Source organism: Ovis aries, chromosome 10 (genome assembly GCF_016772045.2).
Source record: "Ovis aries strain OAR_USU_Benz2616 breed Rambouillet chromosome 10, ARS-UI_Ramb_v3.0, whole genome shotgun sequence".
In the NCBI taxonomy this organism is placed as follows: domain Eukaryota; kingdom Metazoa; phylum Chordata; class Mammalia; order Artiodactyla; family Bovidae; genus Ovis; species Ovis aries.
The window spans coordinates 42,974,723-42,994,396 of NC_056063.1; positions in this window are offsets into that span (position 1 = coordinate 42,974,723).

Genomic DNA, 19,674 nt, shown 5'->3' on the forward strand with positions numbered 1-19,674 from the left:
TAGAACTAGACATGGAACAACAGACTGGTTCCAAATAGGAAAAGGGGTACATCAAGGCTGTATATTGTCACCCTGCTTATTTAACTTATATGCAGAGTACTTCATGAGAAACGCTGGGTTGGAAGAAGCACAAGCTGGAATCAAGAATGCCGGAAGAAAGATCAATAACCTCAGATATGCAGATTATACCACCCTTATGGCAGAAAGTGAAGAAGATTTAAAAAGCCTCCTGATGAAAGTGAAAGTGAAAAGAGGAGAGTGAAAAAGTTGGCTTAAAGCTCAGCATTCAGAAAACAAAGATCATGGCATCTGGATGCATCACTTTATGGGAAATAGATGGGAAACAGTGGAAACACTGCCAGAGGTTTTTTTTTTTTTTTTTTGCTCCAAAATCACTGCAGATGGTGACTGCAGCCATGAAATTAAAAGACGCTTACTCCTTGGGAAAAAAGTTATGACTAACCTAGATAGCATATTCAAAAGCAGAGACATTAGTTTACCAACAAAGGTCCGTCTAGTCAAGGCTACAGTTTTTCCTGTGGTCATGTATGGATGAGAGACTTGGACCATGAAGAAAGTTGAGCACCGAAGAATTGATGCTTTTGAACTGTGGTGTTGGAGAAGACTCTTGAGAGTCTCTTGGACTGCAAGGAGATCCAACCAGTCCATTCTGAAGGAGATCAGCCCTGGGATTTGTTTGGAGGGAATGATGCTAAAGCTGAAACTCCAGTACTTTGGCCACCTCATGTGAAGAATTGACTCATTGTAAAAGACTCTGATGCTGGGAGGGATTGGGGGGAGGGGGAGAAGGGCACGACAGAGGATGAGATGGCTGGATGGTATTCCAGACTCGATGGACGTGAGTCTGAGTGAACTCCGGGTGTTAGTGACGGACAGGGAGGCCTGGCCTGCTGTGATTCATGGGGTTGCAAAGTGTCAGACACGACTGAGTGACTGAACTGAACTGAAAACAAATCATAAATAAATAAAATACAATTTATAAAAAGTATATACTATAGAATTAACCCAGAAATCAATAATTGAATAATAAAAGAAAATCTCCAATCATTTGAAAGTTACAGAGCATATTTCTAAATAATCCACAACCCACAGAAAATGTCTTAAGGAAAATTTAAATTTATTTCGAACTGAACAAATTGATATGTATCTAAATTTATGTGATGTAGAAATAATACTTAGTGGGGAAAGTATAGGATTAAATTCTCACACCAGATAAGGAGTAGGGCTTTAAAGTTCTCTTAAGAAATGAGAAAACATGGACAAAATAATCCTAAGTCAAATATACTGGTAAAATAAAAAGACAAAAATCACTGACTTAAAAAAAGAGAAAAATTAATGAAATCAAGTCTTTGGAAAGACTTATGAAGCTGATAACCATCTAGGAAGTCAAATACCCACACACAAAAGTAAGATGACAGAAATGACAATAGGAAAAATGAAGAAAAGGATATAACTACAGACCCTGCAGTCATTAAAAATTCAAAAGGAGAACTCTACTAATATTTCCAAAAATTTGAAAACATATTAAGGAATCAAATTCCTAAAATGATAAACTATCAAAATTTACCCAAAATAAAATAAAATAAAATGAAGTGAGCATTCTTACATTGGGCTCCAGCAGTGGTTCAGCCTAGAATGCAGGAGACACAGAAGACTCTAGTTCAATCCCTAGATTGGGAAGATCCTGTGAAGGAGGGCAGACAACCCACTCCAGTATTCTTGCCTGAAAAATTCCATGGACTGAGGAGCCTGGAGGGCTACAATCTATGAGGTTGCAAAGAGTTGGACACGACTGACCATGTACATATACATATACATACATATTCTTATATTATTAAACTAATTAAATTAATAATTCAGTTTCTAGAAATGTCTAGATCCACTGGTTTCATTTATTCAGTTTTTAAAATTAAAAAGTAATTAATACAAAATTCATAAAATTATCTTGTAGAAGACATAAGAAGAAGGGACATTATCTATATTATTTCATCAGGCCAGAGTGACAATGATAACAAAATCAAAAAACTTTTTGGCAAAACATTAACAACTCGTATACTTAGAAATATATTAATAGAATAATACACCAAAGGATCAAGAGGGTTTTATCTCAAGATTTCTGGACTGAAATAATATTCAGAAATCTGTCAGTTTAATTCAGCTTAAAGAAAAAAAGCTACATGATCTTCTCAATTAGTATAGAAACCAGCAAAATAAAACATTGATTCATAATAAAAATTCCCAGGAAACTAAAAATATAAGTGAACTTTCTTAACATACTCAGTAGTGAAAAGCAATGCTCTCTCACTAAGACTAGGAACAAGTGAGGATGTCCACTCTCCACATGACTATATAGCATCATACTGAATACCTTTACAATGCAATAAAAAAAAATTAAAAATAAAATGATTACAGATTACAAAAGAACAAATGATGTATTCTATATTTGTAGGTTGCTATATAGAACCTGATTGACTATATAGAATATGATTATTTTATAGAAGACACTAAAAATTCTGCAAACATCAATAATCTGGTAAAATACATCAGTTGTATAAAACAACTACTGTATAATACATCAGTTTAGCAATGTTGTAAGATACCACCTCAACACACAAAACAAATTTCATTTCTAGAAAGGAATAGAATACAATTAGAGGAAGACAGGGTTTTTTTTTTTTAATTCACTAACAACAACTCTAAAATAAGAAATAGTGAAATATAAATGTATTAAGTACATACAGATTCTATATATTGAAAACTACAAAACACTAATGAAGATAATGAAGACAGAAATACATACTTTATTCATGGATTGGAAAACTTAACATTGCAGATTTCCCAAAATTAATTTACAGATTTACTATTACTAAATAAAATTTTGTGTAGATATATACAAGATGATTTTAACTATATTTGCAAAGGGAAAAGCACTAGAATAACCAAACTAACTTTGAAAAATAAGAATATTGTAATCATACTCTCTGATTACTGTGAAACTACAACTGCTTACTGTGCTATTTGTGAAAAGCTTAAAGCATAGATTAAGGGAAAAAGTAAATCCCCAAAACATAATCACACAGCATGGCCAATTTATTTTTGGCAAATATGTAATGCAATGAAGAAAGAATGGTCTTTTCAATAAATGATGTTGACAATTTGGACACTCATATACAAAAACAACAACAAAAAAAAATAAACAGGCAGAAACTTCACCCTCTTTCTCATGTCTTACACAAAATTAAAGCAAAATGTATCATTTAAAAATCTTATAAGTTTTAAATTCACAGAGGAAAATATAGAAGAAAATGTTTATGGCCTGGTTTAGCCAGAGTTTTTTGATATGAACAAAAGCAGTGTTATGAAAAAGAAATATGACACATTGTGCTTATTAAAACTTTTGATCTGTAAAAGACATTGTAAAGAAACTGATGTATAAATATAGACTGAGAGAAAATATTTGCAATTCACATATTATTTGAATTTAATATTTACTTGTACTATGATTAGCACTCCCATCTCCCCAATTAAGAATTCAGGAACCAAATACTAGGTGGTTCATATACTATGTGACCATTATACAGCTCATTTTATATGACTTTTCCTCTTTGAATATCATTCATGACTCATGTTATTTTTCCCTGGCCTTAACATTACATCTCAACTACTCCGTGAAGATCTATGATACTCTGTAGAGAATAACTTTATTAGAAACCAAAATATTGATGGTGGTGCTACAACACACTTCGCTTAAAGTAGAAAGGAATGATTCCAGAGAAGAGGCTGCTTTAAGTCATTGTGCTAACAAACTACAAATATTGGAAATGTCTTGAATTTTGTTTTTAAGATCTTGAAAAATTCTGAGTGTACAGTGTAATTAGATCTTCCTTGGTGACTCGGACAGCAAATAATCTGCCTGCAATGGGGGAGACCTGGGTTAGATTCCTGGGCTGGGAAGATACCCTGGAAGAGGGAATGGCTACCCACTCCAGTATTTTTGCCTGGAGAATTCCATGAACAGAGAAGCCTAGAGATCTACAATCTATGGGGTTGCAAAGAGTTGGACAAAACTGAGCGACTCTAATACACATGGTTTAATTAAGTTTATTTTTACCTACTCTAAAAAGAATAACCTATTATTTCTTTATTCAATTTCCTTGAATGTTCCAAAGTATATGTTGTCATATAACTAATATTTTTTAAGTAAAAAACTGTCAGTGAAATGTAAATTGACAGAACGATTATGAAAGACAATATGGAGAATCCTTAAAAAAAAAAAAAAAAAGCTAGGAATAAAACTATCACATGACCCAGCAATCCCACTACTAGGCATATACCCTAAGGAAACCAAAAGTGAAAAACAAAACAAAACACATATACTCCATTGTTCATTTTGGCACTATTTACAATAGCTAGGACATGGAAGCCACTGAGACGTCCATTGACAAATGAATGCCTAAATAATTTATGGTATATATACAGAATGGAATATTACTCAGCTTTAAGAAAAGGAATAAACTTGAATCAGTTCTAATAAGGTGGATGAAACAAGAATCTATTATACAGAGTGAAGTAAGTCAGAAAGAAAAATAAATATTATATATCAATGTATATATATGGAATCTGAAAAGATATTACTGACAATCTTGTTTGCAGGGCAGGAGAGGAGACACAGATGTTTTGGACACAGTGTGGGAAAGAGACAGTAGGATGATATGAGAGAATAACACTGAAACATATACATTACTATATGTAAAAGAGATAGCCAGTGGAATTTTGATGTATGACACAGGGAACCCAAAGCCGGTGCTCTCTGACAACCTATGGGGTGCTATGGGGAGGAAGATGGGAGAGAGATTTGAGAGGGAACAGATATATGCTGATGCTGATTCATGATGATGTACAGCAAAAACTATCACAGTACTGTAGAGAAATTACCCTCTAATTAAAAAAAATAAAATATTAATAAATTGTAAAAGCAAAACCAAAACAAAACACTACTCTGTTACTCTCAAAAAGTGAAGTATCCATTTATTTCACTCTTTCCACTACTATTTTCAAATGCCCTAAAGCTAGTTCTTCAATGTGTGGTGGTGATTATCTTCCTGGCTCTTATGCGTGGTTCCATTTTGAGATAATATGTCTAGTCTGGCTTGATAAGCAGGGCTTCCAAAAGCAGGATGCTGGCAAGAAAATGAGAAACATGACACATGAGTTCAGTGAAAGGCGAGGATCAGGGAACGAACACCGCTCCAAGGTGAAGGTGCCGAAACTGAATCCATGTCAGCTTTATTATACTCTCAGCCATGAAGGAAAGAATGTGCAGGGAGTTAAGGTATGACTCCTGTGGCCTTCAGGGCCAAAGAACAAAGTGATCATTAACCACTGAATAACCAAGGAACTGTAATCAATAACAAATCAGTAACTAAGACTAATATTCTTATCTATAGTTTTTCCTCCAGATACATTAAAACATGTGACTCTGGGGTCACTTTTCCAACCCCAGGATCATATCTTGTTTTAAAGGTTATGAACTGTTCCCTCTGGACTTTTTCCAAGAGTCTCATGCCTTGAAGCATCCAGTTTATCAATAATTATGAATTCCTTCTGCAGCCTTCTCTGGGGCCTGCTTTTCTTCTATTGTTCCTGTCTCCTATAATAAGAAATAAGAATTTTTACTAATTTTAGCAAAACAAATCTGGTTGGTGAATTTTGCAAGGATTTTAGGGTAACTTGCAGGTGAAGCCAAATTGCTATAGTTTGAAGAGTTAAGATGAGAAATCAGCTTTACCCAATCTTTAAGAAAGTTTGACTGTGAGGGGGATAAGAGAAATATAATGAAGATAATGAAGAAAGTGAGAGGTTCAAAATAAAGATCATGAATAATAATTAGACTTTTTCTCATTGAATGTCCTAATGAAATAGAACCTTGGATATTAGAAATATTATCCTTAGAAATAAGCACAACCAATTTTTCAGTTGTGAAAAGAAGGCAATCTAAAAATGCATGTGCCATGTAAGTAATTTATTTTGGGGTGAAGATATATTGAAGAGTTCTTATTGGATGGCTTTCATTTTGTATGTGATATGAAAAATCAGATGAGAAGTTTTAGAATTGCAAAGAAATTTCAAAACAGCTACTAAGGAAAAAGAAAAGTGAGACTTAGTAAGAAAATATGTTAGATTACTGAACTGGTTGCAAAAGGCCCAGATGATTTTCCTGTCATCTATGCAGACTTATTAATTATAGAGAAGAAAATTTTACTTAAAGAAATATGCAGAGACAAAAGTAAATTAATTTGTGGTGGAATTACACATTATAGCATAACATAACATGAGTTAGCACAGCATAACATCACTCAAATTAACTTACAGTTTTGGTTCCAGTTGAAAAGAAAAGAAAAATAATAAAAATATACATGGATGAAAAACCATAAAGAATGCATATCACATACTGAACAATTTTTGTTACCATTAGGACATAAACTCTAGTGAAGGCAAGAGGTTTTTGTTTTGTTGGTTTTTTTTTCCATTAAAACATGCTTAATATTTATTTTTTTTAAAAAGGAATGTGCTATAAATGAATATTTATATCATGTGCTAAATGATAGGACATAAGAATTAAAGATTTTAAAATTTAAAAAATAAAAATATAAAAAAATAAAAAATAAAAAAATATAAAAAAAAATTGATAATGAGTGAATGCACCTGTGCTCAAGGGGATGATATGTGCCTTACAATTATTTTTATGCATTAATTTTGTGAAATTAATTTGATTGAGTTTTCTATACTATAATGATAGCTAATAAATGCTGTGAGCAATAGAGATGTAAAAAGTTGAAACTCAAATTTCTTGATTGTTAGAGATAATAAATGACAGATTTCCCAAGAACTCTGGGCTTCCCTGGTGTCTCAGCTGGTAAAGATTTCACCTGCAATGCGGGAGACCTGAGTTCCATCTCTGGGTTCCATCCCTGGATTGGGAAGATCCGCTGGAGAAGGGAAAGGCTACCCATTCTAGTATTTTGGCCTGAAAAATTCCATGGACTGTACAGTCCATGGGGTCACAAAGAATAGGATGCAACTGAGCCACTTTCAGAGTATTTACACCAATGAACTTTGGGCCTTTAGAAGATGTATTTAAATTTATAAATGTGAAGATATTATTCAATAATTTTTAAGGTTTGCTTTGTGTTTTATGTCCTAAAGCAGAACTTCATTTTAAGGATGTGGTTGTTTCATGATTCAAAATCAACATTTAACTCCAAAAATATATTTGAGTGATTTTTGATACCATATTTGTTTATTTTCTTAATAAAGCTTTATCCTTACAAGGACAGAGTGTATTTCTTATTCTTTAATAATTTATCACCAATACTTAGTTCAAGTGGAAAATAGTAGGTATTCCTAAATATTTTTAATGGATAAATAAAATAAGTCAATTGTATTTAGGTCATTTTACTCTTCTAGGTATTTTATAATTTCAAATAATTTACTCCTTAGTAATTAAACTGTATTGTCATCTGGTTTGTTTGAATGTATTCAATTTTCAGTATTTTGCTAAAACAGCTATGACATCATTCAGCAGGTTCTTCAATATATTTTACATTTTACATTATAGTATGTTGAAAATTTACTTCATAAAATAATATTTGTAACTTTAATGAAAATACCAAATGAATTATATATATACACATTTAAGTATTCTAAGTGCAATTTTTTCTTCATCATAGCCAGAGAGAGAATTTCCAAATAAATTGATGTCTGATTCTTCGAATATAATGCTAAATTAAACTCTTGAAATCTATAGTGACTCTTTCTGTTCAGTGAGATGATTTAATATTTAGTGTCCCTGTACTTTTAAAAGTCTAGTAAAAATCTTGAATGTATCTTTGTTCATTCATTTCCCCTCCAGGCTGTAGAAAATGACTATAGCAAGGCATTCAAATAAGTCATTGTGTTTAATTATTCAATAGATATTTATTGAACACTATTATGTGTCAGCAATGTGATAGGAATTAAGAAAAAGTCAAAGGAGAGTAAGTCATGCTCTTTGTCCTTTGCATGTATTCAATCTCACAAGCAAGAAAAGCATGTGATGAAGTCATGCAATCCATTGCAATGAGTAATGAAAGAAGGAAGGACAAAGGAAAAATAGTTTTAGCATCCTCTCCTGATGGGTAGGGTAATATTTATGCATATCCGTGAAAGATTAGGATGTTAGTGAAAGAAAAAGGAGAAGAGTAATAATGGTGGGAGGCAGCAAGAGACATATAAGAGGAAAAGCAAATCAGTCTTTGAAAGTCCAGGGTATCTTATAATAAGGTTGAGTAAGATGAGGAGAACCACATTAGATAATTTTTAAATTATGTAATTTTGAAAGATATTATAGGTATATAAAGGAAAAGGAATCATTATTTTTAAGAGATATCAGTACTCCCATGTTCATTGCAGCATTATTCACAATAGCCAAGTATGAAAACAAGTGTCTACTGATGAAGGAACAAATAAAGGATATATATATATATGTATATGCATAAAACAAGATCATTGTCTTAAAATAAGAAGGAAATACTCCCATTTGCAACAGCAGAGATGAACACAGAGGGCATTATGCTAAGTGAACTAAGCTAAGCAGGGAAAAAAAAAAAATACTGTATGGTATCACTTAAATGTTGAATCTAAAAACAAAAGTTGAACACATAGAAGCACAGAGTAAAAGAGTAGAATCGCAATTGAGAGGTTGTCAGGGTCTGGATGTTTTGTAATAAGGAAGACAAAAGGCCTCAAACTTTCAGTTATAAGATGAATAAGGTCTGAGTAGCTAAAGTATAAGATGTTGACTATAGTTATTGTACTAGACTGAATAATTTAAATTTACTAAGATAATTGAACATGAGTTCTCACACCTCTCTCTGGTGGCTCAGATGGTAAAGCGTCCGCCTACCATGCGGGAGACCCGGGTTCACTCCCTGGGTCAGGAATATCTTCTGGAGAATGAAATGGCAATCCGCTCCAGTATTCTTGCCTGGAATGAACCTGGTAGGCTACAGCCCATGGGGTCGCAGAGTTGGACACGACTGAGCAACTTCACTTTCACTTTTCACTTTCATGCATTGGAGAAGGAAATGGCAACCCATTCCAGTATTCTTGCCTGGAGAATCCCTGGGACTGGGGAGCCTGGTGGGCTGCAGTTTATGGGGTGGCACAGAGGTTGGACATGACTGAAGTGACTTAGCAGCAGCAGCAGCAAAGCTAAAAACAGGGCATTATATTCACATAGTGATATTTTTTTCCCAAAAATTGCCATAACATTTCCATTCCTAGCAGCAATGTACCTAAGTTCTGGCTCTCCCACATCTCTGTCATCATTTGATATTATTATTTTTTTTAATTTTAGCCACTGAAGTCCCTGAGCATTGGTATCCCATTGTGGTTTTGTTTCCCTAATTGCTGACCATGTAGAGATTTTTTTTTTTCACATTTGATATAGATATAGACAAAACCAATACAATATTATAAGATAATTAGCCTTCAATTAAAATAAATAAATTTAAGTTTAAAAATAAGAATATTAAAAAGAAATTGTTTAGCTCTACAAGAAAATACAAGTTAAAACAGATATAGATAATATTTATTTTTAACAATATTCTGGGTAGAAGAATTTTATCAGCACATGATTTACAAATGTTTCAATCTGTGGCTTACCCTTTCACTACCTTAGAAAGGTCTTTAATAAATATAACTTTAAATGCCTAATGAAATACAATTTATCTTTTAAAATTATGGCTTTTTTCATATCTGATAAAATTTTGCCCAATATAACCACATCAGAAAGATGTCCTATGATTACTTTGGGGAAGGTTTACATTTTTAGGCCTTCATTTAGGTATAGCATCCATGCTAAATTAAATTGTGCATATGGCATGCAGCAAGGTTTGAAGTTTATTGTTTTAATACATGGTATTTAATATTTATCACCTCCTGTTGAAATACTAGCATACTTCTCCCCAGTGAATTATCTTGATACCTTTGTCAAAATTTAATCTATGGTTTAAGAATGGGCACATTTCTGGTCTACCTATTCTGGCTTATTGGTCCATATGTTGTCTATATTATAACATGCAGGTTAAATTTTACTGCATACTCTAAAATATTTTTGGTAATATCCACATTGCAGAAAAATCCACAGTGACTGGGTTTTCACAATCAGCCCAATGTTTCAGTTTTTAAAATGTCTTATTACATATGTATAAATTGAAAGTGAAAGTGAAGTCACTCAGTTGTTTCCGACTTTGGAGACCCCATGGATACCAGGCTTCTCCGTTCATGGGATTTCCTAGGCAAGAGTACTGGAGTGGGTTGCCATTTCCTTCTCCAGAGAATCTTCGAGACCCAGGGATCAAACCCAGGTCTTCCGCATTGTAGACAGACACTTTACCCTCTGAGCCACCAGGGAAGTCCTTACATATGTATAAGGTTATATTATATATTTATACATAACATAATTAGGTGTTATTATCTCCATGCTGTATATTATATTAGGAAAAAATACACAGTTTGATGTCAAACTTTGCTAGATATAAATACTTCTTTGTCAATTAATTCTTATTTGCGGTTGACATATTACTTTATTTAGATGCTCTACTTTTGATCTGTGGAACTCAGTCTCAAAGAATCATGATAAAAGTTATATAACAAAAAAAAAGTTATATAACATAACAATATAGAATGTAGGGTTTACTTTTTGTTTCTGAGGTTTCCACAAATGGATAAAACAAGGGATGTTTTTCTCCAACATATATTAATTTTTTTTTTTAATGCAACACTTACTATTCAAATTAGAGTGTTAGCACTCTAGGGGATGAAACCAGCTTTCGTCTACATCTTGCAGGCTATCAGAAGCCGAATCAATATACTGGAGCAGAAAGCACTGCCAATCTTAAAGTGATATTTCAACTCCCTCAAAAAATGACACATCATACATTCAGATGTAGACTGAAGGGATAAGTATTTTGCTAAATAACAACAGTGTGATACAATAATAACAATGAATTTGTCCAAAATCTGTATTCCTTATTTATATAATCAATGAATTAAATGCACCTCTATTTATAACATTTACTTCATGAGGTTATTGTGGTGATAAATGTGGCCATTAATTATCAAAATATTTGTTAACAATGCCTGTAATGCAAAAAAACTGATAATAGTTATATTGTTGATTATCTTTGTTATTGCTATCTAGAGTCTTTGTCAACAATCACAGAAGAAAATGTAGTTTTAATGGAAAAAACCTGAGAGGTTGCAGCAGGTATTCCTGTATGTAGTGTTTGTAGGAACTTGAGGTTAAATTAGAGAAAGCTTTCAAATGCAGGGGGCATGGACAAGAACAGAGAAGCACATTTTCTGAGTGCTATACACAGAGAAAAAGTTTTGCTTTCTTTTAAGATGTTTTGTTTTCCATTGGCAAGAAAAAAGGATGAAAAATATAAAGCACTTCTGAGGCACCATGTTTTTCTCTGTACAGAATCAAGAGGTTCTTTTATTAAAAAGAAGGAAATAAATGCACAGAAAAGCAAGTAAAAATAACCCTCTCTTTCAAGACTGCTCACTATTCATGCATGTATCTTTGTAAAGGTAATTCAGAACAAATGTCCAGTGGCATTGTAGAATAATGGCACAGATGAGTAGAGACTTCTCTCTGAACAGATGTATCAGATGCAAGTCTTATGAATCCTGTCAGGATCTCCATTGAGTCAGGGTGTCCTGGTTGCTAGCATAGCAGTCTATAAATCTGAGAAATCTTTTGACAATGCTGTGTTTGCAAATGTTGCAACACATGAGTTGGATTTTTCTATGCTTTGGTCAGAACGTCAATAACTTAACTTCACTTTGGTCTCTGAAGAGAATAGAACCTTCAGTGTCTGCTACTCTTATTCCATCTCACCATGATTGTGGAATCATCAGCCCTCACTACAGTAGGCATGTGGAAGGCCAAGTGTCACTCAATTCAGCACCCACAGTGTTTGGAAAATGACTGAGACTTGGAAGACATATTTTCCTTAGACCTAGGCAAGGGACACTGCATCCCACAGTTTGGAGATCCCTCTTCAATACTTTGTATGTCCTCACCAGTCTCTGGAAACTGCCCAGGTCAGCCCAGTGCTATCAGGACAAGATATCTTGGGACCAGATCTGATACTTATGCATGAAAGACACTGAATGCACCTACTAAAATGTATCTAAGCTGAGATCAGCCAGGACCCTCAGTAACACCTGTGTGCAGCCCAATCCCAGACTGTTACTTATATGGAATCCTGTTTTTCTTTCTTATCTCGGGAATTCTCTGACCTTCCACCCTGAACACGGGATCATCAAGGTGCTCCAAGAAAATCCAACATGGCCCTACTTCCAGGCCCTACTTCCAGGCCCTACTTCCAGGCAGGTGGCTTAGTGAGCAACTTTTCTTGCTTACTGATGTGGTAGTTTTTTCAAGAAATCCAGTGATTGGACTGGTAGACTAATAAAGGCACAGATTTGGAGAACTCAAATTGTTTTTACAGACAGTACACTTGCCAAATTAAAAGAAACAAACAAACAAACAACAACAACAACAAAAAGACAAAAAAAATTAAAACAGTTTCCCAAGGATCTGGATATCTGACGATGGCAAACTAGATCAACCAAGGTAAGAGGAAGTCCAGGTCATAGTATCTATGGATGGTTTCTGTTCCTGATACCAAGGCCAATTCATTAACTATTTATCATGCTAAAACTGAAAATGGATAACCAGGACTCACTGATATCAACCAAGTGATTGTGTTAATTTTGTTGTTTAATGCTTCTTTAGTGATAGATGCCCTCTGATGGGTGTTAAGATATCATACTGTCATGTGTCCTTCCACATGATTCTGCTGCTTGAATCTAACATCAGTTCATTTGTCCTTCATCAGAAAGTGCACAAGAAAATGCATTGACCAAAACTCTCCTCATTGAGAAAATGAATGCTTTTCTTCACGTCTGTTTTTCAAGGTTACATTTTTTAAAAATTTTTAATTTTATTTATTTTTTTTTTGCTGTTTTATTTTTTTAAATTTTTATTTTTACTTCATTTTACTTTACAATACTGTATTGGTTTTGCCATACATTGACATGAATCCACCATGGGGGTACATGCGTTCCCAAACATGAACACCCCTCCCACCTCCCTCCCCATAACATCTCTCTGGGTCATCACCATGCACCAGCCCCAAGCATGATGTATCCTGTGTCAGATATAGCCTGGCGATTAGATTCTTACATGATAGTATACATGTTTCAATGCCATTCTCCCAAATCATCCCACCCTCACCCTCTCCCTCTGAGTCCAAAAGTCCGTTATACACATCTGTGTCTTTTTTCCTGTCTTGCATACAGGGTCGTCATTGCATCTTCCTAAATTCCATATATATGTGTTAGTATACTGTATTGGTGTTTTTCTTTCTGGCTTACTTCACTCTGTACAATCGGCTCCAGTTTCATCCATCTCATTAGAACTGATTCAAATGTATTCTTTTTAACGGCTGAGTAATGCTCCATTGTGTATATGTACCACAGCTTTCTTATCCATTCATCTGCTGGTGGACATCTAGGTTGTTTCCATGTCCTGGCTATTATAAATAGTGCTGGGATGAACATTGGGATACATGTGCTTCTTTCAATTCTGGTTTCCTTGGTGTGTATGCCCAGCGGTGGGATTGCTGGGTCATAAGGTAGTTCTATTTGCCATTTTTTAAGGAATCTCCGCACTGTTCTCCAAAGTGGCTGTACTAGTTTGCATCCCCACCAACAGTATAAGAGGGTTCCCTTTTCTCCACACCCTCTCCAGCATTTATTGCTTGCAGATTTTTGGATCGCAGCCATTCTGACTGGTGTGAAGTGGTACCTCATTATGGTTTTGATTTTCATTTCTCTAATAATGAGTGATGTTGAGCATCTTTTCATGTGTTTGTTAGCCATCCGTATGTCTTCTTTGGAGAAATGTCTATTTCGTTCTTTGGCCCATTTTTTGATTGGGTCGTTTATTTTTCTGGAATTGAGCTGCATAAGTTGCTTGTATATTTTTGCGATTAGTTGTTTGTCAGTTGCTTCATTTGCTATTATTTTCTCCCATTCAGAAGGCTGTCTTTTCACCTTGCTTATATTTTCCTTTGTTGTGCAGAAGCTTTTAATTTTAATTAGATCCCTTTTGTTTATTTTTGCTTTTATTTCCAGAATTCTGGGAGGTGGATCATAGAGGATCCTGCTGTGATTTATGTCGGAGAGTGTTTTGCCTATGTTCTCCTTTAGGAGTTTTATAGTTTCTGGTCTTACATTTAGATCTTTAATCCATTTTGAGTTTATTTTTTGTGTGTGGTGTTAGAAAGTTATCTAGTTTCATTCTTTTACAAGTGAATGACCAGTTTTCCCAACATCACTTGTCAAAGAGATTGTCTTTACTCCATTGTATATTTTTGCCTCCTTTGTCAAAGATAAGGTGCCCATATGTGTGTGGATTTATCTCTGGGCTTTCTATTTTGTTCCATTGATCTATATTTCTGTCTTTGTGCCAGTACCATACTGTCTTGATGACTGTGGCTTTGTAGTAGAGCCTGAAGTCAGGCTAGTTGATTCCTCCAGTTCCATTTTTCTTTCTCAAGATTGCTTTGGCTATTCGAGGTTTTTTGTTTTTCCATATAAATCTTGAAATTATTTTTCTAGATCTGTGAAAAATATGGCTGGCAGCTTGATAGGGATTGCATTGAATTTGCAAATTGCTTTGGGTAGTATACTCATTTTCACTATATTGATTCTTCCAATCCATGAACATGGTATATTTCTCCATCTATTAGTGTCCTCTTTGATTTCTTTCATCAGTGTTTTATAGTTTTCTATATATAGGTCTTTAGTTTCTTTAGGTAGATATATTCCTAAGTATTTTATTCTTTTCGTTGCAATGGTGAATGGAATTGTTTCCTTAATTTCTATTTCTACTTTCTCATTATTAGTGTATAGGAATGCAAGGGATTTCTGTGTGTTGTTTTATATCCTGCAACTTTACTATATTCATTGATTAGCTCTAGTAATTTTCTGGTGGAGTCTTTAGGGTTTTCTATGTAGAGGATCATGTCATCTGCAAACAGTGAGAGTTTTACTTCTTCTTTTCCAATTTGGATTCCATTTATTTCTTTTTCTGCTCTGATTGCTGTGGCCAAAACTTCCAGAACTATGTTGAATAGTAGCGGTGAAAGTGGGCACCCTTGTTTTGTTCCTGACTTTAGGGGAAATGCTTTCAATTTTCACCATTGAGGATAATGTTTGCTGTGGGTTTGTCATAGATAGCTTTTATTATGTTGAGGTATGTTCCTTCTATTCCTGCTTTCTGGAGAGATTTTATCATAAATGGATGTTGAATTTTGTCAATGGCCTTCTCTGCATCTATTGAGATAATCATATGGCTTTTATTTTTCAATTTGTTAATGTGGTGAATTACATTGATTGATTTGCAGATATTGAAGAATCCTTGCATCCCTGGGATAAAGCCCACTTGGTCATGGTGTATGATCTTTTTAATGTGTTGTTGGGTTCTGATTGCTAGAATTTTGTTGAGGATTTTTGCATCTATGTTCATCAGTGATATTGGCCTGTAGTTTTCTTTTTTTGTAGTATATTTGTCGGGTTTTGATATTAGGGTGATGGTGGGCTCATAGAATGAGTTTGGAAGTTTACCTTCCTCTGCAAATTTATGGAAGAGTTTGAGTAGGATAGGTGTTAACTCTTCTCGAAATTTTTGATAGAATTCAGCTGTGAAGCCATCTGGACCTGGGCTTTTGTTTGCTGAAAGATTTCTGGTTACAGTTTCAATTTCTGTGCTTGTGATGGGTCTGTTAAGATTTTCTATTTCTTCCTGGTTTAGTTTTGGAAAATTGTACTTTTCTAAGAATTTGTCCATTTCTTCCACGTTGTCCATTTTATTGGCATATAACTGCTGAGAGTAGTCTCTTATGATCCTTTGTATTTCTGTGTTGTCTGTTGGGATCTCTCCATTTTCATTTCTAATTTTATTGATTTGCTTTTTCTCTCTTTGCTTCTTGATGGGTCTGGCTAATGGTTTGTCAATTTTATTTATCCTTTCAAAGAACCAGCTTTTGGCTTTGTTGATTTTTGCTATAGTCTCTTTTGTTTCTTTTGCATTTATTTCTGCCCTAATTTTTAAGATTTCTTCCCTTCTACTAACTCTGGGGTTCTCCAATTCTTCTTTTTCAAGTTGCTTTAGGTGTAGAGTTAGGTATTTTATTTGACTTTTTTCTTGTTTCTTGAGGTATGCCTGTATTGCTATGAACTTTCCTCTTAGCACTGCTTTTATAATGTCCCACAGGTTTTGGGTTGTTGTGTTTTCATTTTCATTAGTTTCTATGCATATTTTGATTTCTTTTTTGATTTCTTCTGTGATTTGTTGGTTATTCAGAAGTGTGTTGTTCAACCTCCATATGTTGGAATTTTTAATAGTTTTTTTTTTTTTTTTCCTGTAATTGAGATCTAATCTTAATGCATTATGGTCAGAAAAGATGCTTGGAATGATGTCGATTTTTTTGAATTTATCAAGTTTAGATTTATGGCCCAGGATGTGATCAATCCCGGAGAATGTTCCATGAGCACTTGAGAAAAAGGTGAAATTCATTGTTTTGGGGTGAAATGTCCTATAGATATCAATTAGGTCTAACTGGTCTAATGTATCATTTAAAGTTTGCATTTCTTAGTTGATTTTCGGTTTAGTTGATCTGTCCATAGGTGCGAGTGGGGTATTAAAGTCTCCCACTATTGGTTATTGTTGATTTCCCCTTTTATACTTGTTAACATTTGTCTTACATATTGCGGTGCTCCTATATTGGGTGCATATATATTTATAATTGCTGTATCTTCTTCTTGGATTGATCCTTTGATCATTATGTAGTGGCCTTCTTTATCTCTTTTCACAGCCTTTGTTTTCAAGTTTATTTTATCGGATATGAGTATTGCCACTCCTGCTTTCTTTTGGTCTCTGTTTCCATGGTATATCTTTTTCCAGCCCTTCACTTTCAGTCTGTATGTGTCCCTTGTTTTGAGGTGGGTCTCTTGTAAGCAGCATATAGAGGGGTCTTGTTTTTGCATCCATTCGGCCAATCTTTGTCTTTTGGTTGGGACATTCAACCCATTTACGTTTAAGGTAATTATTGATAAGTATGATCCCGTTACCATTTACTTTATTGCTTTGGGTTCGAGTTTATACACCCTTTTGTGTTTCCTGTCTAGAGAGTATCATGCAGAATTTGTTGGAGAGCTGGTTTGGTGGTGCTGAATTCTCTCAGCTTTTGCTTGTCTTTAAAGCTTTTGATTTCTCCTTCATATTTGAATTAGATCCTTGCTGGGTACAGTAATCTGGGCTGTAGGTTATTTTCTTTCATCAGTTTAAGTATGTCTTGCCATTCCCTCCTGGCCTGAAGAGTTTCTATTGAAAGATCAGCTGTTATCCTTATGGGAATCCCCTTGTGTGTTATTTGTTGTTTTTCCCTTGCTGCTTTTAATATTTGTTCTTTGTGTGTGATCTTTGTTAATTTGATTAATATGTGTCTTGGGGTGTTTCGCCTTGGGTTTATCCTATTTGGAACTCTCTGGGTTTCTTGGACTTGGGTGATTATTTCCTTCCCCATTTTAGGGAAGTTTTCAACTATTATCTCCTCAAGGATTTTCTCATGGTCTTTCTTTTCGTCTTCTTCTTCTGGTACTCCTATAATTAGAATGTTGGAGCATTTCATATGGTCTTGGAGTTCTCTGAGATTGTCCTCATTTCTTTTAATTCATTTTTCTTATTTCCTCTCTGATTCATTTATTTCTGCCATTCTATCTTCTATTTCACTAATCCTATCTTTTGCCTCTGTTATTCTGCTCTTTGTTGCCTCCAGAGTGTTTCTGATCTCAATTATTGCGTTATTCATTATATATTGACTCTTTTTTATTTCTTCTGGGTCCTTGTTAAACCTTTCTTGCATCTTCTCAATCCTTGTCTCTAGGCTATTTATCTGTGATTCCATTTTGATTTCAAGATTTTGGATCATTTTCAGTATCAATATTCGGAATTCTTTCTCAGGTAGATTCCCTACCTCTTCCTCTTTTGTTTGGTTTGGTGGGCAACTCTCCTGTTCCTTTACCTGCTGAGTATTCCTCTGTCTCTTCATCTTGGTTATATTGCTGAATTTGGGGTGGCCTTTTTATATTCTGGTAATTTGTGGAGTTCTCTTTATTATGGAGCTTCCTCACTGTGGGTTTGGTTGTATCAGTGGCTTGTCTAGGTTTCCTGGTTAGGGAGGCTTGTGTTGGAGTTCTGGTGGGTGGAGCTGGGTTTCTTCTCTCTGGAGTACAGCGGAGTGAGTAGTAATGGGTTATGAGACATCAAAGGTTTTGGAGTAACTTTGAGCTGCCTCTATATTGAAGCTCAGGGGTGTGTTCCTGTGTTGCTGGAGAATTTGCGTGGTATGTCGTGTTCTGGAACTTGTTGGTCCTTGGGTGGAGCTTGGTTTCAGTGTAGGTATGGAGGCATTTGATGAGCTCCTATTGCTTAATGTTCCCTGAATTCAGGAGTTCTCTGATGTTTTCAGGCTTTGGACTTAAGCCTCCTGCTTCTGGTTTTCAGTTTTATTTTTGCAGTAGCCTCAAGACTTCTCCATCTATACAGCACCAATGATAAAACATCTAGGTTAAAGATGACAAGTTTCTCCACATTGAGGGACCCTCTCTGAGGGTTACACGGAGAAGAGAAGAGGGAGGGGGTAGTTAGAGGTGACTGGAATGAGATGTGGTGAGATCAAAAGAGGAGAGAGCAAGCTAGCCAGTGGTCACTTCCTTATGTGTGTTGCATAATCTGGACCACTCAGAGGTATTTATGGAGTTATACAGGGAAGAGGAGAGGGAGGAAGTAGACAGAGGTGGCCAGGAGGATAAGAGCAAGGAATGAGAAGGAGAGAGACAAATCCTGCCAGTAACCAGTTCCTTAGGTGTTCTCTACCATCTGGAACACACACAGATTCACAGAGTTGGATAGAGAAGAGATGGGGGAGAGAAGAGACAGAGGCCACCTGGTGGAGAAAAAAGAGAGTCCAAAGGAGGAGAAAGTGATTAAGCCAGTAATCTTGCTCTCAGGTAAAATTGGGTAGTGAAGTTTGGGTTTTTAAATGTACAAAATTGACAACAAAAATCAAAGAGCAAAGATTAAAAATCTAGAGTAGAGTTTGGATTTTCAAAAATACAATATTAAAGAAAAGAAGCAGAAGGAAAAATGAAAAAAGAAGAAAGAAAAGAAAAGAAAAAAAAAGCCACAAGAATTATTAAACACACACACACACACACACACACACACACACACACACACACCCCAATAACCACCCAAAGACTATATATGGTGTTTGCCTTAAAAAAAAAAAAAAAAAAAAGTCGTGTTTTTTTTTTTTGAATAGTAATAATAGGTTATAGAAATAAAAATTAGGTAGAAGACTTAACTATTAAAAAAAAGTTAGAAAAAAAAGAAAAAAAAAGGAATGATTTTAAAAATAGTAAAGATATTTCTGGCCCTTCTTTGATGTTGTGAGCAGTGTGGGGTCA